General features: G+C 47.8%; 1 pseudogene; it reads left to right on the top strand.

Moving 5' to 3' along the window:
* Nucleotides 1–3,792: 3,792 nt before the first annotated feature.
* LOC135533412 (cyclin-dependent kinase-like 5) overlaps nucleotides 3,793–24,324 on the top strand; it is a 54,800-nt pseudogene continuing 34,268 nt past the window's right edge.

Raw genomic sequence — 24,324 nt, 5'->3', positions numbered from 1 at the left:
TCTCCTCAGTGCAGGATATCTCCTCAGAGCAGGATATCTCCTCAGTGCAGGATATCTCCTCAGAGCAGGATATCTCCACAGAGCAGGATATCTCCTCAGAGGAGGATATCTCCTCAGAGCAGGATATCTCCACAGTGCAGGATATCTCCTCAGTGCAGGATATCTCCTCAGAGCAGGATATCTCCTCAGTGCAGGATATCTCCTCAGAGCAGGATATCTCCTCAGTGCAGGATATCTCCTCAGAGCAGGGATATCTCCTCAGAGCAGGATATCTCCTCAGTGCAGGATATCTCCTCAGAGCAGGATATCTCCTCAGTGCAGGATATCTCCTCAGAGCAGGATATCTCCTCAGAGCAGGATATCTCCTCAGTGCAGGATATCTCCTCAGTGCAGGATATCTCCTCAGTGCAGGATATCTCCTCAGAGCAGGATATCTCCTCAGAGCAGGATATCTCCTCAGAGCAGGATATCTCCTCAGTGCAGGATATCTCAGTCTCCTCAGAGCAGGATATCTCCTCAGAGCAGGATATCTCCTCAGAGCAGGATATCTCCTCAGTGCAGGATATCTCCTCAGAGCAGGATATCTCCTCAGTGCAGGATATCTCCTCGGAGCAGGATATCTCCACAGTGCAGGATATCTCCACAGTGCAGGATATCTCCTCAGAGCAGGATATCTCCTCAGTGCAGGATATCTCCTCAGAGCAGGATATCTCCTCAGTGCAGGATATCTCCTCAGTGCAGGATATCTCCTCAGAGCAGGATATCTCCTCAGTGCAGGATATCTCCACAGTGCAGGATATCTCCTCAGAGCAGGATATCTCCTCAGAGGAGGATATCTCCTCAGAGCAGGATATCTCCTCAGAGCAGGATATCTCCTCAGAGCAGGATATCTCCTCAGTGCAGGATATCTCCTCAGAGCAGGATATCTCCTCAGAGCAGGATATCTCCTCAGAGCAGGATATCTCCTCAGAGCAGGATATCTCCTCAGTGCAGGATATCTCCTCAGTGCAGGATATCTCCTCAGAGCAGGATATCTCCTCAGAGCAGGATATCTCCTCAGCAGGTCAGAATATCTCCTCAGTGCAGGATATCTCTCAGTGCAGGATATCCTCAGTGCAGGATATCTCCTCAGAGCAGGATATCTCCTCAGTGCAGGATATCTCCTCAGTGCAGGATATCTCCTCAGTGTAGGATATCTCCTCAGTGTAGGATATCTCCTCAGTGCAGGATATCTCCTCAGTGCAGGATATCTCCTCAGTGCAGGATATCTCCTCAGAGCAGGATATCTCCTCAGTGCAGGATATCTCCTCAGTGCAGGATATCTCCTCAGAGTAGTGGGGTAAAAAACCCACTCTGTGAATGAAGGGTGTGGTTGAGTGTACCAGTGTAATCGTATTGAGTGTAATCTTATTGAGTGTACTCATATTGAGTATACTAGTATTGAGTGTACTAGTATTGAGTGTAATCATATTGAGTGTACTAGTATTGTGTGTACTCACATTGAGGGTACTAGTATTGAGTGTACTAGTATTGAGTGTACTAGTATTGCATGTACTAGTATTGCGTGTACTCATATTGAGTGTACTAGTATTGAGTGTAATCGTATTGAGTGTACTAGTATTGCGTGTACTCATATTGAGTGTACTAGTATTGCGTGTACTAGTATTGAGTGTAATCGTATTGAGTGTACTAGTATTGCGTGTACTCATATTGAGTGTACTAGTATTGAGTGTAATCGTATTGAGTGTACTAGTATTGCGTGTACTCATATTGAGTGTACTAGTATTGCGTGTACTAGTATTGAGTGTAATCGTATTGAGTGTACTAGTATTGCGTGTACTAGTATTGAGTGTAATCGTATTGAGTGTACTAGTATTGCGTGTACTCACATTGAGTGTAATTGTATTGAGTGTACTAGTATTGCGTGTACTCATATTGAGTGTACTAGTATTGCGTGTACTAGTATTGAGTGTAATCGTATTGAGTGTACTAGTATTGCGTGTACTCACATTGAGTGTACTAGTATTGGCGTGTACTAGTATTGAGTGTAATCGTATTGAGTGTACTAGTATTGCGTGTACTCATATTGAGTGTACTAGTATTGCGTGTACTAGTATTGAGTGTAATCGTATTGAGTGTACTAGTATTGCGTGTACTCATATTGAGTGTACTAGTATTGTGTGTACTAGTATTTTGAAAGTATTTGAGGTGTGTACCTTGGAGTTTGCACTTTGGGACTATTCCATTGGTTCCATCCGACAGTGTCCGTTGGTTGGTTGCATGGTGTCCTGCTCCTGCCCACTCCCCACTAGACTTCCAGCAGCGGCCATGTTTTATTTGCCAAGCATTTAAACTGTTCTCTCATTTGTAAAAACAATAACACCCTGGTCTGTGCTATTTAGACCTTGGCTGGCTCTTGCTCATTTCCTACTGAATCGATGTAGGTTGTGTAGGTTAATTATTTCTACAGGAAGAGGAGGTGTAAAACACTTTGATGCTGGGCTCACGGTGTGTGTGTGTGTGTGTGTGTGTGTGTGTGTGTGTGTGTGTGTGTGTGTGTGTGTGTGTGTGTGTGTGTGTGTGTGTGTGTGTGTGTGTGTGTGTGTGTGTGTGTGTGTGTGTGTGTGTGTGTGTGTGCGTGCGTGCGTGCGTGCGTGTGTGTGTATATACTTCTTCTTATTGTTACTTTGTCCTTGATGTTCACACTGTACTGTAGATCAATGACTAGCCAGGGATAAAGATATCCATGACATTCATTCTGCCAATATCAGAAAGTTAGGCCTGCGTATTTTACCCTTTAAAGCCAACAGCACAAACTGGTATGCTATGGATGTCTCTGGGATGGATATCTCTGGTATGGATATCTCTGGGATGGATATCTCTGGTATGGATATCTCTGGGATGGATATCTCTGGGATGGATATCTCTGGTATGGATGTCTCTGGGATGGATATCTCTGGGATGGATATCTCTGGTATGGATATCTCTGGGATGGATATCTCTGGTATGGATATCTCTGGTATGGATATCTCTGGTATGGATATCTCTGGTATGGATGTGTCTGGTATGGATATCTCTGGTATGGATATCTCTGGATGGATATCTCTGGTATGGATATCTCTGGGATGGATATCTCTGGTATGGATAAACTCTGGTATGGCTATCTCGGGTATGGATATCTCTGGTATGGATATCTCTTGTATGGATATCTCTGGGATGGATATCTCTGGATGGATGTCTCTGGTATGGATGTCTCTGGTATGGATATCTCGGGATGGCTGTTAGAGGTATGGATATCTCTGGTATGGATATTCTGGTATGCCTCTCTGGTATGGCTGTCTCTGGTATGGATATCTCAAAATGGATATCTCTGATATGGAATCTGGATGGATATCTCTACAAATGGATATCTCTGGTATGGCTGTGTCTGGTATGGATATCCTGGAATGGCTGTCTCTGGTATGGATATCTCTAATATAATACTCTGGTATGGAAATCTCTTTATGGCTGCCTCTGGTATGGCTGTCTCTGGTATGGATGGCTGTCTCTGGTATGGATATCTCTGGTATGGATAAACTCTGGTATGGCTGTCTCGGGTATGGATATCTCTGGTATGGATATCTCTGGGTATGGATGCTCTCTGGTATGGATATCTCTGGTATGGATATCTCTGGTATGGCTGTCTCTGGTATGGCTGTCTCTGGTATGAGAACTGGTATGGATATCTCTGGTATGCCTGTCTCTGGTATGGCTGTCTCTGGTATGGATATCTCTGGTATGGCTGTCTCGGGTATGGATATCTCTGGTATGGATATCTCTGGTATGCCTGTCTCTGGTATGGCTGTCTCTGGTATGGATATCTCTGGTATGGCTATCTCTGGTATGGATATTTCTGGTGTGGATATCTCTTGATATCCCTGGTATGTATTTCTCTGGTATGTCTATCTCTGGTATGGATATCTCTTAGACATATCTGATATGGATATCTCTGGTATGGATACTTCTGGTATGGATGTCTCTGGTATGGATATTTCTGGTATGGATATATCTGGTATGGCTGTGTCTGGTATGGATATCTCTTGGATATCTCTGATATGGATATCTATGGTTTGGATTTCTCTGCAGACAGACTGTTAGAGGTGTTGTAATCCCTGCATAGGAGTCACCCTGGTTTCAGGTTCCAGCTTGACGCCCTCTCAGTATGGTCTCCGTTGACAGAAAACGTCTCGATTCACTGACCATCTGCCCGTTAGCACGTGAACAACAGCAGTGGAGAGGTCTGGGGCACCGGAGGGACAGACAAACAGGCTTGTTACCCTTCAATATAGGTAACAGAGGACATACCATAAACACACAAAGGACATATTATCAAATGACTACCCTATTAGTGTTTAGTGCACTACTTTTTTTATAGCCAGATTGGGTCAACCATTTTGGGCTCTGGTAGCAACTAGTGCACTTTGGAATAGGGTGTGTAATTAAGACCTTAACCAGGAGAGATTCAACTGTGTGGCTAAAATAGTGAGGTTAACTGTAATATTGCAAGATTGATTAGCTGAGGACTCTCTGAAGACCCATAGTATCTGTGGTAAAGATAAACTGTATCCAGAAGCCATTGTGTTCCCTTTTTAAAATGTCCCATCTTATAAAACATCATTGCATACATTTTATTGGAAACACTCGCTTACTGTACAATTTTTATTAATTTCTCTCTAAATGTCTCTCTTGATTTATAGTTATAGATGGATTTGAATTATTAACTGAGGCTGTTCTCTGTCTTATCTGAGCTTGGTATTTATATTCATTAGCCTATGAAGGCATTGAAGGTATTGAACGTTGACTTGAGAGACTGTGTTATCTGGGTCTAAGATGGGAGTTTTGGCTCAGCTGTGGTCTTGGAATAGTCTGAGACTTGGGCTTGTCTCTCTCTCCCTCTCTTCCTCTCTGGTATGTCTCCCTCTCTGTCTGGATATCTTCTCTCTGGATATCCCTCTCTCCCTCTGATCTATCTGGATATCTCTCCCTCTCCTCTCTCTATCCCTCTCTTTCTCTCCCTCTGGTCTCCCTCTGGCTCTCTGTCTCTCCCTCTCTTTCTCTCCCTCTCTCTATCTTTCTCTTTCTTTCCCTCTCTCCATCTCTTTGTCTCCCTCTCTCCCTCTCTTTCTCTCCCTTTTAATCTCCCTGGTATTTCTCTCCCTCTTCTCTCCCTCTCTCTCTCCCTCTCTCTCCCTCTCATTCTCTCCCTCTTTCCCTCTCTCTCTTTCTCTCTCCCTCGTTCTCTTGGCATCGAATAGTCTGAGTCTTGGGCCAAATCCCACAGAACATATTTAGTGCTTCAGTTCTTCAGTTCTCTGCTCAGTGTGGGCAGGATAGGCATGTATCATCCTTCTCTCTGGATCTCTCTCTCTCTCTCTCTCTCTCTGGATCTCTCTCTGTCTCTGTTTCTCTTGGATCTCTCTCTCTCTCTCTCTCTATGGATCTCTCTCTGTCTCTGTCTCTCTGTCTCATGGATCTGTCTCTGTTTGGATATCTCTGGTATCTCTCTCTCTCTCTCTCTCTCTCTGGATATCTCTCTCTGTTTCTCTGTATGATATCTCTCTCTCTCTCTGTCTGTATGGATATCTCTGTCTCTCTGTCTCTGTTTCTGTCTCTCTCTCTCTGGATCTCTCTGTCTCTCTCTCTCTGTCTCTCTGTCTGTCTCTATCTCTCTCTGTGTCTCTGTCTATCTCTCTCTCTCTCTATGTCTGTCTCTCTCATGGCTTATTTTGATAGGAACAGATATGTTGTCCCTCCATGGTCCATGCAAATCGTCATGACGTTGAACAGTGGTCGGTCTTACTGATTTAGCATCAGTAAATCTGGCAGTGACAAATGCTCCATTTCTGGTGAAACTAACGCTACTACTACTACCACTAGTACTATTACTACTCATTACATTCAGCCAAGCTGAATAAGTCATTTTCAATAGGAGGAGATTCACTTTAATGTCCACTTGGCCAAAGATGAGGGATACCTTGTGTCTATTCTGCTCAGAGTTGTTCTGACTTGCTGGCTGATGTAGAGATGGTGTTGCTGATAGACCCCATGCTTTCTCACTGATGCTTTCACACATGCACACACACGCACACACACACACACTGGTACACACACACACACACACACACACATCACTGGTACACACACACACACTGGTATGGATATCACATAGATATGGACAGCGGACCTTGGATCTAGCAGCACCATGTGAGAATTACCAATGGGGCCTGAAAATGAAGTGATACCCTTCAGAACCTAATTCAAGATGAGTTAATAACACGTTTTAGAAAAATAGAGAGGTATGGATATCTCTTGGGAGAGAGAGGAAGGGGATGGATAGGGATGTGAGTATGGATATTTCTGGTATGGAGATCTCTTGAGGAGAGGGAGAGAGTAGGGAGAGAGGTATGAGAGAGAGAGAGAGAGAGAGAGAGAGAGAGAGGGGGAGAGGGAGAGAGAGATGGATAAGAGAGAGAGAGAGAGGGAGGTAGAGAGAGAGAGAGGTAGAGGGGCTGGGACAGGTATGGAGATCTCTTGGATAGAGAAAGATATGGAGAGAGAGAGGAGAGGATAGAGAGGGTATGGCAGAGTCCACACCTGGGTAACTTCAGGATATGTGAGGACCACACCTGGGTCACTTCAGGATATGTGGAGGGTCCACACCTGGATAACTTCAGGATATGTGGAGGGTCCAAACCTGGTAACTGTTCAGGATATGGAGGGACCACACCTGGTATGGTAACTTCAGGATATGTGAGGATCCACACCTGGGTAACTTCAGGATATGTGGAGGGACCACACCTGGGTAACTTCAGGATATGTGGAGGGTCCACACCTGGGTAACTTCAGGATATGTGGAGGGTCCACACCTGGGTAACTTCAGGATATGTGAGGGACCACACCTGGGTAACTTCAGGATATGTGGAGGGACCACACCTGGTTAACTTCAGGATATGTGAGGATCCACACCTGGGTAACTTCAGGATATGTGAGGGTCCACACCTGGGTAACTTCAGGATATGTGGAGGATCCACACCTGGGTAACTTCAGGATATGTGAGGATCCACACCTGGGTAACTTCAGGATATGTGAGGTAACACCTGGGTAACTTCAGGATATGTGGAGGATCCACACCTGGGTAACTTCAGGATATGTGAGGGTCCACACCTGGGTAACTTCAGGATATGTGAGGTCCACACCTGGGTAACTTCAGGATATGTGAGGATCCACACCTGGGTAACTTCAGGATATGTGAGGGACCACACCTGGGTAACTTCAGGATATGTGAGGGACCACACCTGGGTAACTTCAGGATATGTGGAGGGTCCACACCTGGGTAACTTCAGGATATGTGAGGGACCACACCTGGGTAACTTCAGGATATGTGAGGGACCACACCTGGGTAACTTCAGGATATGTGAGGGTCCACACCTGGGTAACTTCAGGATATGTGAGGGACCACACCTGGGTAACTTCAGGATATGTGAGGGTCCACACCTGGGTAACTTCAGGATATGTGAGGATCCACACCTGGGTAACTTCAGGATATGTTCCACACCTGGGTAACTTCAGGATATGTGAGGATCCACACCTGGGTAACTTCAGGATATGTGGAGGGTCCACACCTGGGTAACTTCAGGATATGTGAGGGTCCACACCTGGGTAACTTCAGGATATGTGGAGGATCCACACCTGGGTAACTTCAGGATATGTGAGGGACCACACCTGGGTAACTTCAGGATATGTGAGGGTCCACACCTGGGTAACTTCAGGATATGTGAGGATCCACACCTGGGTAACTTCAGGATATGTGAGGGTCCACACCTGGGTAACTTCAGGATATGTGAGGGTCCACACCTGGGTAACTTCAGGATATGTGGAGGGTCCACCTGGGTAACTTCAGGATATGTGAGGGTCCACACCTGGGTAACTTCAGGATATGTGGAGGGTCCACACCTGGGTAACCTCAGGATATGTCTCCACCTGGGTAACTTCAGGATATGTGAGGGTCCACACCTGGGTAACTTCAGGATATGTGGAGGGTCCACACCTGGGTAACTTCAGGATATGTGAGGGACCACACTTGGGTAACTTCAGGATATGTGGAGGGTCCACACCTGGGTAACTTCAGGATATGTGAGGATCCACACCTGGGTAACTTCAGGATATGTGGAGGGTCCACACCTGGGTAACTTCAGGATATGTGGAGGGTCCACACCTGGGTAACTTCAGGATATGTGAGGATCCACACCTGGGTAACTTCAGGATATGTGAGGGATCCACACCTGGGTAACTTCAGGATATGTGGAGGGTCCACACCTGGGTAACTTCAGGATATGTGAGGGTCCACACCTGGGTAACTTCAGGATATGTGAGGCTCCACACCTGGGTAACTTCAGGATATGTGGAGGATCCACACCTGGGTAACTTCAGGATATGTGAGGATCCACACCTGGGTAACTTCAGGATTTGTGGAGGGTCCACACCTGGGTAACTTCAGGATATGTGAGGGTCCACACCTGGGTAACTTCAGGATATGTGAGGGTCCACACCTGGGTAACTTCAGGATATGTGAGGGTCCACACCTGGGTAACTTCAGGATATGTGGAGGGTCCACACCTGGGTAACTTCAGGATATGTGAGGATCCACACATGGGTAACTTCAGGATATGTGGAGGATCCACACCTGGATAACTTCAGGATATGTGAGGGTCCACACCTGGGTAACTTCAGGATATGTGAGGGTCCACACCTGGGTAACTTCAGGATATGTGGAGGGTCCACACCTGGGTAACTTCAGGATATGTGAGGGTCCACACCTGGGAAACTTCAGGATATGTGAGGGTACCACACCTGGGTAACTTCAGGATATGTGAGGGTCCACACCTGGGTAACTTCAGGATATGTGAGGGTCCACACCTGGGTAACTTCAGGATATGTGGAGGGTCCACACCTGGGTAACTTCAGGATATGTGAGGGTCCACACCTGGGTAACTTCAGGATATGTGAGGGACCACACCTGGGTAACTTCAGGATATGTGAGGGTCCACACCTGGGTAACTTCAGGATATGTGACACCACACCTGGGTAACTTCAGGATATGTGAGGGTCCACACCTGGGTAACTTCAGGATATGTGAGGGTCCACACCTGGGTAACTTCAGGATATGTGAGGGTCCACACCTGGGTAACTTCAGGATATGTGGAGGATCCACACCTGTGTAACTTCAGGATATGTGGAGGGTCCAAACCTGTGTAACTTCAGGATATGTGAGGGTCCACACCTGGGTAACTTCAGGATATGTGAGGGTCCACACCTGGGTAACTTCAGGATATGTGAGGGTCCACACCTGGGTAACTTCAGGATATGTGAGGGTCCACACCTGGGTAACTTCAGGATATGTGGAGGATCCACACCTGGGTAACTTCAGGATATGTGAGGGTCCACACCTGGGTAACTTCAGGATATGTGAGGGTCCACACCTGGGTAACTTCAGGATATGTGGAGGATCCACACCTGGGTAACTTCAGGATATGTGAGGGTCCACACCTGGGTAACTTCAGGATATGTGGAGGGTCCACACCTGGGTAACTTCAGGATATGTGGAGGGTCCACACCTGGGTAACTTCAGGATATGTGAGGGTCCACACCTGGGTAACTTCAGGATATGTGAGGATCCACACCTGGGTAACTTCAGGATATGTGAGGGTCCACACCTGGGTAACTTCAGGATATGTGGAGGGTCCACACCTGGGTAACTTCAGGATATGTGAGGGTCCACACCTGGGTAACTTCAGGATATGTGGAGGGTCCACACCTGGGTAACTTCAGGATATGTGGAGGGTCCACACCTGGGTAACTTCAGGATATGTGAGGATCCACACCTGGGTAACTTCAGGATATGTGAGGGTCCACACCTGGGTAACTTCAGGATATGTGAGGGTCCACACCTGGGTAACTTCAGGATATGTGAGGGTCCACACCTGGGTAACTTCAGGATATGTGAGGATCCACACCTGGGTAACTTCAGGATATGTGGAGGACCACACCTGGGTAACTTCAGGATATGTGAGGGTCCACACCTGGGTAACTTCAGGATATGTGGAGGGTCCACACCTGGGTAACTTCAGGATATGTGAGGGTCCACACCTGGGTAACTTCAGGATATGTGAGGGACCACACCTGGGTAACTTCAGGATATGTGAGGGTCCACACCTGGGTAACTTCAGGATATGTGAGGGTCCACACCTGGGTAACTTCAGGATATGTGAGGGTCCACACCTGGGTAACTTCAGGATATGTGAGGGTCCACACCTGGGTAACTTCAGGATATGTGAGGACCACACCTGGGTAACTTCAGGATATGTGAGGGACCACACCTGGGTAACTTCAGGATATGTGAGGGTCCACACCTGGGTAACTTCAGGATATGTGAGGGACCACACCTGGGTAACTTCAGGATATGTGGAGGATCCACACCTGGGTAACTTCAGGATATGTGAGGGTCCACACCTGGGTAACTTCAGGATATGTGAGGGTCCACACCTGGGTAACTTCAGGATATGTGAGGGTCCACACCTGGGTAACTTCAGGATATGTGAGGGTCCACACCTGGGTAACTTCAGGATATGTGAGGGTCCACACCTGGGTAACTTCAGGATATGTGGAGGATCCACACCTGGGTAACTTCAGGATATGTGAGGATCCACACCTGGGTAACTTCAGGATATGTGGAGGGTCCACACCTGGGTAACTTCAGGATATGTGAGGGTCCACACCTGGGTAACTTCAGGATATGTGAGGGTCCACACCTGGGTAACTTCAGGATATGTGGAGGGTCCACACCTGGGTAACTTCAGGATATGTGAGGGACCACACCTGGGTAACTTCAGGATATGTGGAGGGTCCACACCTGGGTAACTTCAGGATATGTGGAGGGTCCACACCTGGGTAACTTCAGGATATGTGAGGGACCACACCTGGGTAACTTCAGGATATGTGAGGGTCCACACCTGGGTAACTTCAGGATATGTGGAGGATCCACACCTGGGTAACTTCAGGATATGTGAGGGACCACACCTGGGTAACTTCAGGATATGTGAGGGTCCACACCTGGGTAACTTCAGGATATGTGGAGGATCCACACCTGGGTAACTTCAGGATATGTGGAGGGTCCACACCTGGGTAACTTCAGGATATGTGGAGGGTCCACACCTGGGTAACTTCAGGATATGTGAGGGACCACACCTGGGTAACTTCAGGATATGTGAGGGTCCACACCTGGGTAACTTCAGGATATGTGAGGGTCCACACCTGGGTAACTTCAGGATATGTGAGGGACCACACCTGGGTAACTTCAGGATATGTGAGGGACCACACCTGGGTAACTTCAGGATATGTGAGGGTCCACACCTGGGTAACTTCAGGATATGTGAGGGTCCACACCTGGGTAACTTCAGGATATGTGAGGGTCCACACCTGGGTAACTTCAGGATATGTGAGGGTCCACACCTGGGTAACTTCAGGATATGTGAGGATCCACACCTGGGTCACTTCAGGATATGTGAGGATCCACACCTGGGTAACTTCAGGATATGTGGAGGGTCCACACCTGGGTAACTTCAGGATATGTGGAGGGTCCACACCTGGGTAACTTCAGGATATGTGAGGGACCACACCTGGGTAACTTCAGGATATGTGAGGTCCACACCTGGGTAACTTCAGGATATGTGAGGGTCCACACCTGGGTAACTTCAGGATATGTGGAGGGTCCACACCTGGGTAACTTCAGGATATGTGAGGGTCCACACCTGGGTAACTTCAGGATATGTGGAGGGTCCACACCTGGGTAACTTCAGGATATGTGGAGGGACCACACCTGGGTAACTTCAGGATATGTGGAGGGTCCACACCTGGGTAACTTCAGGATATGTGGAGGGTCCACACCTGGGTAACTTCAGGATATGTGGAGGATCCACACCTGGGTAACTTCAGGATATGTGAGGATCCACACCTGGGTAACTTCAGGATATGTGAGGATCCACACCTGGGTAACTTCAGGATATGTGAGGATCCACACCTGGGTAACTTCAGGATATGTGAGGGACCACACCTGGGTAACTTCAGGATATGTGAGGGTCCACACCTGGGTAACTTCAGGATATGTGGAGGGTCCACACCTGGGTAACTTCAGGATATGTGGAGGATCCACACCTGGGTAACTTCAGGATATGTGGAGGGTCCACACCTGGGTAACTTCAGGATATGTGAGGGTCCACACCTGGGTAACTTCAGGATATGTGGAGGGTCCACACCTGGGTAACTTCAGGATATGTGGAGGGTCCACACCTGGGTAACTTCAGGATATGTGAGGGTCCACACCTGGGTAACTTCAGGATATGTGGAGGATCCACACCTGGGTAACTTCAGGATATGTGGAGGGTCCACACCTGGGTAACTTCAGGATATGTGAGGATCCACACCTGGGTAACTTCAGGATATGTGAGGGTCCACACCTGGGTAACTTCAGGATATGTGGAGGGTCCACACCTGGGTAACTTCAGGATATGTGAGGGTCCACACCTGGGTAACTTCAGGATATGTGAGGGTCCACACCTGGGTAACTTCAGGATATGTGGAGGATCCACACCTGGGTAACTTCAGGATATGTGAGGGTCCACACCTGGGTAACTTCAGGATATGTGGAGGGTCCACACCTGGGTAACTTCAGGATATGTGGAGGGTCCACACCTGGGTAACTTCAGGATATGTGAGGGTCCACACCTGGGTAACTTCAGGATATGTGAGGATCCACACCTGGGTAACTTCAGGATATGTGAGGGTCCACACCTGGGTAACTTCAGGATATGTGGAGGGTCCACACCTGGGTAACTTCAGGATATGTGAGGGTCCACACCTGGGTAACTTCAGGATATGTGGAGGGACCACACCTGGGTAACTTCAGGATATGTGGAGGGACCACACCTGGGTAACTTCAGGATAAGTGAGGGTCCACACCTGGGTAACTTCAGGATATGTGAGGGTCCACACCTGGGTAACTTCAGGATATGTGAGGGTCCACACCTGGGTAACTTCAGGATATGTGAGGTCCACACCTGGGTAACTTCAGGATATGTGAGGTCCACACCTGGGTAACTTCAGGATATGTGAGGGACCACACCTGGGTAACTTCAGGATATGTGGAGGACCACACCTGGGTAACTTCAGGATATGTGAGGGTCCACACCTGGGTAACTTCAGGATATGTGGAGGGTCCACACCTGGGTAACTTCAGGATATGTGAGGGTCCACACCTGGGTAACTTCAGGATATGTGAGGGTCCACACCTGGGTAACTTCAGGATATGTGAGGGTCCACACCTGGGTAACTTCAGGATATGTGAGGGACCACACCTGGGTAACTTCAGGATATGTGGAGGGACCACACCTGGACGGTAACTTCAGGATATGTGAGGGTCCACACCTGGGTAACTTCAGGATATGTGAGGGTCCACACCTGGGTAACTTCAGGATATGTGAGGGTCCACACCTGGGTAACTTCAGGATATGTGAGGGTCCACACCTGGGTAACTTCAGGATATGTGAGGGTCCACACCTGGGTAACTTCAGGATATGTGAGGGACCACACCTGGGTAACTTCAGGATATGTGGAGGATCCACACCTGGGTAACTTCAGGATATGTGAGGGGACCACACCTGGGTAACTTCAGGATATGTGGAGGGTCCACACCTGGGTAACTTCAGGATATGTGAGGGTCCACACCTGGGTAACTTCAGGATATGTGAGGGTCCACACCTGGGTCACTTCAGGATATGTGAGGGACCACACCTGGGTAACTTCAGGATATGTGGAGGGTCCACACCTGGGTAACTTCAGGATATGTGAGGGTCCACACCTGGGTAACTTCAGGATATGTGAGGGTCCACACCTGGGTAACTTCAGGATATGTGAGGTCCACACCTGGGTAACTTCAGGATATGTGAGGGACCACACCTGGGTAACTTCAGGATATGTGGAGGGTCCACACCTGGGTAACTTCAGGATATGTGAGGGTCCACACCTGGGTAACTTCAGGATATGTGGAGGTCCACACCTGGGTAACTTCAGGATATGTGGAGGGTCCACACCTGGGTAACTTCAGGATATGTGAGGGATCCACACCTGGGTAACTTCAGGATATGTGAGGATCCACACCTGGGTAACTTCAGGATATGTGAGGGTCCACACCTGGGTAACTTCAGGATATGTGGAGGGATCCACACCTGGGTAACTTCAGGATATGTGAGGGTCCACACCTGGGTAACTTCAGGATATGTGAGGGTCCACACCTGGGTAACTTCAGGATATGTGAGGATCCACACCTGGGTAACTTCAGGATATGTGAGGGTCCACACCTGGGTAACTTCAGGATATGTGAGGGTCCACACCTGGGTAACTTCAGGATATGTGGAGGGTCCACACCTGGGTAACTTCAGGATATGTGAGGGTCCACACCTGGGTAACTTCAGGATATGTGAGGATCCACACCTGGGTAACTTCAGGATATGTGAGGGTCCACACCTGGGTAACTTCAGGATATGTGAGGGACCACACCTGGGTAACTTCAGGATACGTGGAGGGACCACACCTGGGTAACTTCAGGATATGTGGAGGATCCACACCTGGGTAACTTCAGGATATGTGAGGGACCACACCTGGGTAACTTCAGGATATGTGAGGGATCCACACCTGGGTAACTTCAGGATATGTGAGGATCCACACCTGGGTAACTTCAGGATATGTGGAGGATCCACACCTGGGTAACTTCAGGATATGTGAGGATCCACACCTGGGTAACTTCAGGATATGTGGAGGATCCACACCTGGGTAACTTCAGGATATGTGGAGGATCCACACCTGGGTAACTTCAGGATATGTGAGGATCCACACCTGGGTAACTTCAGGATATGTGGAGGGTCCACACCTGGGTAACTTCAGGATATGTGGAGGGTCCACACCTGGGTAACTTCAGGATATGTGAGGATCCACACCTGGGTAACTTCAGGATATGTGGAGGATCCACACCTGGGTAACTTCAGGATATGTGGAGGGTCCACACCTGGGTAACTTCAGGATATGTGGAGGGTCCACACCTGGGTAACTTCAGGATATGTGGAGGGTCCACACCTGGGTAACTTCAGGATATGTGGAGGGTCCACACCTGGGTAACTTCAGGATATGTGAGGGTCCACACCTGGGTAACTTCAGGATATGTGAGGGTCCACACCTGGGTAACTTCAGGATATGTGGAGGATCCACACCTGGGTAACTTCAGGATATGTGGAGGATCCACACCTGGGTAACTTCAGGATATGTGAGGGTCCACACCTGGGTAACTTCAGGATATGTGGAGGGTCCACACCTGGGTAACTTCAGGATATGTGAGGGTCCACACCTGGGTAACTTCAGGATATGTGAGGGTCCACACCTGGGTAACTTCAGGATATGTGGAGGATCCACACCTGGGTAACTTCAGGATATGTGAGGGTCCACACCTGGGTAACTTCAGGATATGTGGAGGGACCACACCTGGGTAACTTCAGGATATGTGGAGGGTCCACACCTGGGTAACTTCAGGATATGTGGAGGATCCACACCTGGGTAACTTCAGGATATGTGGAGGGTCCACACCTGGGTAACTTCAGGATATGTGAGGGACCACACCTGGGTAACTTCAGGATATGTGGAGGGTCCACACCTGGGTAACTTCAGGATATGTGGAGGGTCCACACCTGGGTAACTTCAGGATATGTGGAGGGTCCACACCTGGGTAACTTCAGGATATGTGGAGGGTCCAGTGCTTTCAAAAAGATCTGAGGAGGATCCCAGATTTTGACACCCCTTAAAATACATCTAATCAGGTCCTTCCTGATTTTTAGTGGCCTGCTGCTCCCTTGATGCGAAATCTTGCCTGAAACCTGAAGGTTTACATTAGCCCTGAGAGTTATTTTCGAGGGCCTAGGCTTTAGCTCAGCGGACAAACACAGTCTTGTGGCGCAAAGAAGACCTGGATTCGAACGTAGTCCGTCACAGTATTTAGGGTTACTGTCACTGGTGTCCCACCATCAGTGGGAGCCACAGGAGGCTGGTGGCACCTTAATTGGGGAGGACAGGCTCGTGGTAATGACTGGTGTTGAATCAGTGGAATGGTATCAAACACATCAAACACACAGAGGGGACGGCTGTCATTTTACAACCTCATAACCAACTGGGATATTTTGTTCGTTTTTTTCACATTGTTTGTTACTCATTTTGTACATAATGTTGCTGCTACCGTTTAAAAAAACCACTTTTGTTTATTTTGCAAATATTTGATCAACTCTATTTCTTGAACTGCGTTGTTAGTTAAGGGCTTGTAAGTCAGCGTTTCACTGTCAGGTCTCCACCTGTTGGTTAAGGGCTTGTATTCAGCGTTTCACTGTCAGGTCTCCACCTGTTGGTTAAGGGCTTGTATTCAGCGTTTCACTGTCAGGTCTCCACCTGTTGGTTAAGGGGCTGTAGTCAGCGATTCACTGTCAGGTCTCCACCTGTTGGTTAAGGGGTTGTAAGTCAGCGTTTCACTGTCAGGTCTCCACCTGTTGGTTAAGGGGTTGTATTCAGCGTTTCACTGTCAGGTCTCCACCTGTTGGTTAAGGGGTTGTAAGTCAGCGTTTCACTGTCAGGTCTCCACCTGTTGGTTAAGGGGTGTTGTATTCAGCGTTTCACTGTCAGGTCACACCTGTTGGTTAAGGGGTTGTATTCAGCGTTTCACTGTCAGGTCTCCACCTGTTGGTTAAGGACTTGTAAGTCAGCGTTTCACTGTCAGGTCTCCACCTGTTGTATTCAGCGTTTCACTGTCAGGTCTCCACCTGTTGGTTAAGGGGTTGTAGTCAGCGTTTCACTGTCAGGTCTCCACCTGTTGGTTAAGGACTTGTAAGTCAGCGTTTCACTGTCAGGTCTCCACCTGTTGGTTAAGGGCTTGTAGTCAGCGTTTCACTGTCAGGTCTCCACCTGTTGGTTAAGGGCTTGTAGTCAGCGTTTCACTGTCAGGTCTCCACCTGTTGGTTAAGGACTTGTAAGTCAGCGATTCACTGTCAGGTCTCCACCTGTTGGTTAAGGGCTTGTATTCAGCGTTTCACTGTCAGGTCTCCACCTGTTGGTTAAGGGGTTGTATTCAGCGTTTCACTGTCAGGTCTCCACCTGTTGGTTAAGGGCTTGTAGTCAGCGTTTCACTGTCAGGTCTCCACCTGTTGGTTAAGGACTTGTAAGTCAGCGATTCACTGTCAGGTCTCCACCTGTTGGTTAAGGGCTTGTATTCAGCGTTTCACTGTCAGGTCTCCACCTGTTGGTTAAGGGGTTGTATTCAGCGTTTCACTGTCAGGTCTCCACCTGTTGGTTAAGGGGTTGTATTCAGCGTTTCACTGTCAGGTCTCCACCTGTTGGTTAAGGGCTTGTAAGTCAGCGTTTCACTGTCAGGTCTCCACCTGTTGGTTAAGGGCTTGTAGTCAGCGTTTCACTGTCAGGTCTCCACCTGTTGGTTAAGGGCTTGTAGTCAGCGTTTCACTGTCAGGTCTCCACCTGTTGGTTAAGGGGTTGTATTCAGCGTTTCACTGTCTGGTCTCCACCTGTTGGTTAAGGGGTTGTATTCAGCGTTTCACTGTCTGGTCTCCACCTGTTGGTTAAGGGGATGTATTCAGCGTTTCACTGTCAGGTCTACACCTGTTGGTTAAGGGGTTGTATTCAGCGTTTCACTGTCAGGTCTACACCTGTTGGTTAAGGGGTTGTATTCAGCGTTTCACTGTCAGGTCTACACCTGTTGGTTAAGGGGTTGTATTCAGCGTTTCACTGTCAGGTCTCCACCTGTTGGTTAAGGGCTTGTAAGTCAGCGTTTCACTGTCAGGTCTCCACCTGTTGGTTAAGGACTTGTAAGTCAGCGTTTCACTGTCAGGTCTCCACCTGTTGGTTAAGAACTTGTAAGTCAGCTTTTCACTGTCAGGTCTCCACCTGTTGGTTAAGGGGCTGTAGTCAGCGATTCACTGTCAGGTCTCCACCTGTTGGTTAAGGGCTTGTAAGTCAGCGTTTCACTGTCAGGTCTCCACCTGTTGGTTAAGGACTTGTAAGTCAGCGTTTCACTGTCAGGTCTCCACCTGTTGGTTAAGGGGTTGTATTCAGCGATTCACTGTCAGGTCTCCACCTGTTGGTTAAGGGCTTGTAAGTCAGCGTTTCACTGTCAGGTCTCGTCCTGTTGGTTAAGGACTTGTAAGTCAGCGTTTCACTGTCAGGTCTCCACCTGTTGGTTAAGGACTTGTAAGTCAGCGTTTCACTGTCAGGTCTCCACCTGTTGGTTAAGGGGTTGTATTCAGCGTTTCACTGTCAGGTCTCCACCTGTTGTATTCAGCGTTTCACTGTCAGGTCTCCACCTGTTGTATTCAGCGTTTCACTGTCAGGTCTCCACCTGTTGTATTCAGCGTATGTGACAAATAACATGGATGTGTTTGATGCCTTTCATTGCCTTTCATTTCATTGGGGAGGACGGGCTCGTGGTAATGGCTGGAGCGTAATAGGTGGAATTCCATTCGCTTCGTTCCAGCCATTATTATGAGCCGTCCTCCCCTCAGCAGCCCCCACTGACAGGATCCCTCAGCGTGACACTCTGACATGCTGTGTGTTCCAGGAGACCAATGAGCTGGTGGCCATAAAGAAGTTTAAAGACAGCGAGGAGAATGAGGAGGTTAAAGAGACCACGCTGAGGGAGCTGAAGATGCTGCGGACGCTGAAACAGGAGAACATCGTGGAACTCAAAGAGGCTTTCAGGAGGAGAGGGAAACTCTACCTGGTCTTTGAATATGTGGAGAGGGTCAGTGGATACCTAGAGGATGAACCTTTTTAATGAGGACGTTCAATGAACCAGAATAGTCGAGACATGTCCACTACTTCCTAGGGATTGCTGGGATCCACTGATGGTTGGATGATACATAATCATGTAATAGACTTAGCTACTGTTTACGTCAGCAGGTTCACTTTACACTTTTAGAATATTGCCATAGTATCTAACTTGTTTTGCTAAGGGGTTTTGCTAATGTTATACAGAGCATTATGGGTAGTGTAGTTGTAGCTGTGATTGACAGTAGTACTGTGGATTCTGTGTTCCAGAACATGCTGGAGTTGCTGGAGGAACTGCCTAACGGAGCACCACCTGACAAAGCCAGGAACTACATCTACCAGCTGATCAAAGCCATCCACTGGTGCCATAAGAATGAGATCGTACACAGAGGTGAGGAACTCTTACCTCTACTAAAACGAGGTCACCTTTCCCTTTCGTTATGCTACGGTGACGCGTTGAGTCAGAGGCAGGGCCGCCCAGCAGAGATGGTTTGGTCTGACTTTTGGTTTGGCCAAGTACCAGACTGCTGCCGCGTGTGAAAACTGGTCTCCTCTGTTTCTCCTCAGACATCAAGCCTGAAAACCTCCTCATCAGCTCTGAGGATGTTCTCAAACTCTGTGATTTTGGTAAGTAGAAATATGTCACTTCTAACAGAGTCATTAACTCAATACATTTGACGTATGACGATCTCAGTCTCCCTGGTAAGTAATGGTCAGTATCTGTCCATGACTTCCTCTGTCTGTTTCTGGCCTGGTTTCCTGTAGGCTTTGAGTCAGTATCTGTCCATGACTTCCTCTGTCTCTCTCTGGTTTCCTGTAGGCTTTGAGTCAGTATCTGTCCATGACTTCCTCTGTCTCTCTCTGGTTTCCTGTAGGCTTTGAGTCAGTATCTGTCCATGACTTCCTCTGTCTCTCTCTGGTTTCCTGTAGGCTTTGAGTCAGTATCTGTCCATGACTTCCTCTGTCTCTCTCTGGTTTCCTGTAGGCTTTGAGTCAGTATCTGTCCATGACTTCCTCTGTCTCTCTCTGGTTTCCTGTAGGCTTTGAGTCAGTATCTGTTCATGACTTCCTCTGTCTCTCTCTGGTCTGGTTTCCTGTAGGCTTTGAGTCAGTATCTGTCCATGACTTCCTCTGTCTCTCTCTGGTTTCCTGTAGGCTTTGAGTCAATATCTGTCCATGACTTCCTCTGTCTCTCTCTGGTTTCCTGTAGGCTTTGAGTCAGTATCTGTCCATTACTTCCTCTGTCTGTTTCTGTTCTGGTTTCCTGTAGGCTTTGAGTCAGTATCTGTTCATGACTTCCTCTGTCTCTCTCTGGTTTCCTGTAGGCTTTGAGTCAGTATCTGTTCATGACTTCCTCTGTTTCTCTCTGGTTTCCTGTAGGCTTTGAGTCAGTATCTGTTCATGACTTCCTCTGTCTCTCTCTGGTTTCCTGTAGGCTTTGAGTCAGTATCTGTTCATGACTTCCTCTGTCTCTCTCTGGTTTTCTGTAGGCTTTGAGTCAGTATCTGTTCATGACTTCCTCTGTCTCTCTCTGGTTTCCTGTAGGCTTTGAGTCAGTATCTGTTCATGACTTCCTCTGTCTCTCTCTGGTTTCCTGTAGACTTTGAGTCAGTATCTGTTCATGACTTCCTCTGTCTCTCTCTGGTTTCCTGTAGGCTTTGAGTCAGTATCTGTTCATGACTTCCTCTGTCTCTCTCTGGTTTCCTGTAGGCTTTGAGTCAGTATCTGTTGATGACTTCCTCTGTCTCTCTCTGGTCTGGTTTCCTGTAGGCTTTGAGTCAGTATCTGTCCATGACTTCCTCTGTCTCTCTCTGGTTTCCTGTAGGCTTTGAGTCAATATCTGTCCATGACTTCCTCTGTCTCTCTCTGGTTTCCTGTAGGCTTTGAGTCAGTATCTGTTCATGACTTCCTCTGTTTCTCTCTGGTTTCCTGTAGGCTTTGAGTCAGTATCTGTCCATTACTTCCTCTGTCTGTTTCTGTTCTGGTTTCCTGTAGGCTTTGAGTCAGTATCTGTTCATGACTTCCTCTGTCTCTCTCTGGTTTCCTGTAGGCTTTGAGTCAGTATCTGTTCATGACTTCCTCTGTTTCTCTCTGGTTTCCTGTAGGCTTTGAGTCAGTATCTGTTCATGACTTCCTCTGTCTCTCTCTGGTTTCCTGTAGGCTTTGAGTCAGTATCTGTTCATGACCTCCTCTGTCTCTCTCTGGTTTTCTGTAGGCTTTGAGTCAGTATCTGTTCATGACTTCCTCTGTCTCTCTCTGGTTTCCTGTAGGCTTTGAGTCAGTATCTGTTCATGACTTCCTCTGTCTCTCTCTGGTTTCCTGTAGACTTTGAGTCAGTATCTGTTCATGACTTCCTCTGTCTCTCTCTGGTTTCCTGTAGGCTTTGAGTCAGTATCTGTTCATGACTTCCTCTGTTTCTCTCTGGTTTCCTGTAGGCTTTGAGTCAGTATCTGTTCATGACTTCCTCTGTCTCTCTCTGGTTTCCTGTAGGCTTTGAGTCAGTATCTGTTCATGACTTCCTCTGTCTCTCTCTGGTTTCTGTAGGCTTTGAGTCAGTATCTGTTCATGACTTCCTCTGTCTCTCTCTGGTTTCCTGTAGGCTTTGAGTCAGTATCTGTTCATGACTTCCTCTGTCTCTCTCTGGTTTCCTGTAGGCTTTGAGTCAGTATCTGTTCATGACTTCCTCTGTCTCTCTCTGGTTTCCTGTAGGCTTTGAGTCAGTATCTGTTCATGACTTCCTCTGTCTCTCTCTGGTTTCCTGTAGGCTTTGAGTCAGTATCTGTTGATGACTTCCTCTGTCTCTCTGGTCTGGTTTCCTGTAGGCTTTGAGTCAGTATCTGTCCATGACTTCCTCTGTCTCTCTCTGGTTTCCTGTAGGCTTTGAGTCAATATCTGTCCATGACTTCCTCTGTCTCTCTCTGGTTTCCTGTAGGCTTTGAGTCAGTATCTGTTCATGACTTCCTCTGTCTCTCTCTGGTTTCCTGTAGGCTTTGAGTCAGTATCTGTCCATGACTTCCTCTGTCTGTTTCTGTTCTGGTTTCCTGTAGGCTTTGAGTCAGTATCTGTTCATGACTTCCTCTGTCTCTCTCTGGTTTCCTGTAGGCTTTGAGTCAGTATCTGTTCATGACTTCCTCTGTTTCTCTCTGGTTTCCTGTAGGCTTTGAGTCAGTATCTGTTCATGACTTCCTCTGTCTCTCTCTGGTTTCCTGTAGGCTTTGAGTCAGTATCTGTTCATGACCTCCTCTGTCTCTCTCTGGTTTTCTGTAGGCTTTGAGTCAGTATCTGTTCATGACTTCCTCTGTCTCTCTCTGGTTTCCTGTAGGCTTTGAGTCAGTATCTGTTCATGACTTCCTCTGTCTCTCTCTGGTTTCCTGTAGACTTTGAGTCAGTATCTGTTCATGACTTCCTCTGTCTCTCTCTGGTTTCCTGTAGGCTTTGAGTCAGTATCTGTTCATGACTTCCTCTGTCTCTCTCTGGTTTCCTGTAGGCTTTGAGTCAGTATCTGTCCATGACTTCCTCTGCCTCTCTCTGCTGGTTTCCTGAAGGCTTTGAGTCAGTATCTGTTCATTACTTCCTCTGTCTCTCTCTGGTTTCCTGTAGGCTTTGAGTCAGTATCTGTCCATGACTTCCTCTGTCTCTCTCTGGTCTGGTTTCCTGAAGGCTTTGAGTCAGTATCTGTTCATGACTTCCTCTGTCTCTCTCTGGTCTGGTTTCCTGAAGGCTTTGAGTCAGTATCTGTTCATGACTTCCTCTGTCTCTCTCTGGCCTGGTTTCCTGTAGGCTTTGAGTCAGTATCTGTCCATGACTTCCTCTGTCTCTCTCTGGTTTCCTGAAGGCTTTGAGTCAGTATCTGTTGATGACTTCCTCTGTCTCTCTCTGGTTTCCTGTAGGCTTTGAGTCAGTATCTGTTCATGACTTCCTCTGTCTCTCTCTGGTTTCCTGTAGGCTTTGAGTCAGTATCTGTTCATGACTTCCTCTGTCTCTCTCTGGTTTCCTGTAGGCTTTGAGTCAGTATCTGTTCATGACTTCCTCTGTCTCTCTCTGGTTTTTGTAGGCTTTGAGTCAGTATCTGTTCATGACCTCCTCTGTCTCTCTCTGGTTTCCTGTAGGCTTTGAGTCAGTATCTGTTCTTGACTTCCTCTGTCTCTCTCTGGTTTCCTGTAGGCTTTGAGTCAGTATCTGTTCATGACTTCCTCTGTCTCTCTCTGGTCTGGTTTCCTGAAGGCTTTGAGTCAGTATCTGTTCATGACTTCCTCTGTCTCTCTCTGGTTTCCTGTAGGCTTTGAGTCAGTATCTGTCCATGACTTCCTCTGTCTCTCTCTGGCCTGGTTTCCTGTAGGCTTTGAGTCAGTATCTGTTCATGACTTCCTCTGTCTCTCTCTGGTTTCCTGAAGGCTTTGAGTCGTCAGTATCTGTCCATGACTTCCTCTGTCTCTCTCTGGTTTCCTGTAGGCTTTGAGTCAGTATCTGTCCATGACTTCCTCTGCCTCTCTCTGGTCTGGTTTCCTGAAGGCTTTGAGTCAGTATCTGTTCATTACTTCCTCTGTCTCTCTCTGGTTTCCTGTAGGCTTTGAGTCAGTATCTGTCCATGACTTCCTCTGTCTCTCTGGCCTGGTTTCCTGTAGGCTTTGAGTCAGTATCTGTTCATGACTTCCTCTGTCTCTCTCTGGTTTCCTGTAGACTTTGAGTCAGTATCTGTTCATGACTTCCTCTGTCTCTCTCTGGTTTCCTGTAGGCTTTGAGTCAGTATCTGTTCATGACTTCCTCTGTCTCTCTCTGGTTTCCTGTAGGCTTTGAGTCAGTATCTGTCCATGACTTCCTCTGCCTCTCTCTGGTCTGGTTTCCTGAAGGCTTTGAGTCAGTATCTGTTCATTACTTCCTCTGTCTCTCTCTGGTTTCCTGTAGGCTTTGAGTCAGTATCTGTCCATGACTTCCTCTGTCTCTCTCTGGCCTGGTTTCCTGTAGGCTTTGAGTCAGTATCTGTTCATGACTTCCTCTGTCTCTCTCTGGTTTCCTGAAGGCTTTGAGTCAGTATCTGTCCATGACTTCCTCTGTCTCTCTCTGGCCTGGTTTCCTGTAGGCTTTGAGTCAGTATCTGTTCATGACTTCCTCTGTCTCTCTCTGGTTTCCTGAAGGCTTTGAGTCAGTATCTGTTCATGACTTCCTCTGTCTCTCTCTGGTTTCCTGTAGGCTTTGAGTCAGTATCTGTTCATGACTTCCTCTGTCTCTCTCTGGTTTCCTGTAGGCTTTGAGTCAGTATCTGTTCATGACTTCCTCTGTCTCTCTCTGGTTTCCTGTAGGCTTTGAGTCAGTATCTGTTCATGACTTCCTCTGTCTCTCTCTGGTTTTTGTAGGCTTTGAGTCAGT

This window comes from Oncorhynchus masou, unplaced genomic scaffold (genome assembly GCF_036934945.1).
Source record: "Oncorhynchus masou masou isolate Uvic2021 unplaced genomic scaffold, UVic_Omas_1.1 unplaced_scaffold_2367, whole genome shotgun sequence".
In the NCBI taxonomy this organism is placed as follows: domain Eukaryota; kingdom Metazoa; phylum Chordata; class Actinopteri; order Salmoniformes; family Salmonidae; genus Oncorhynchus; species Oncorhynchus masou.
Note: the sequence above shows the minus strand (reverse complement) of the source record. Positions and strands in the feature narration are given on the sequence as shown.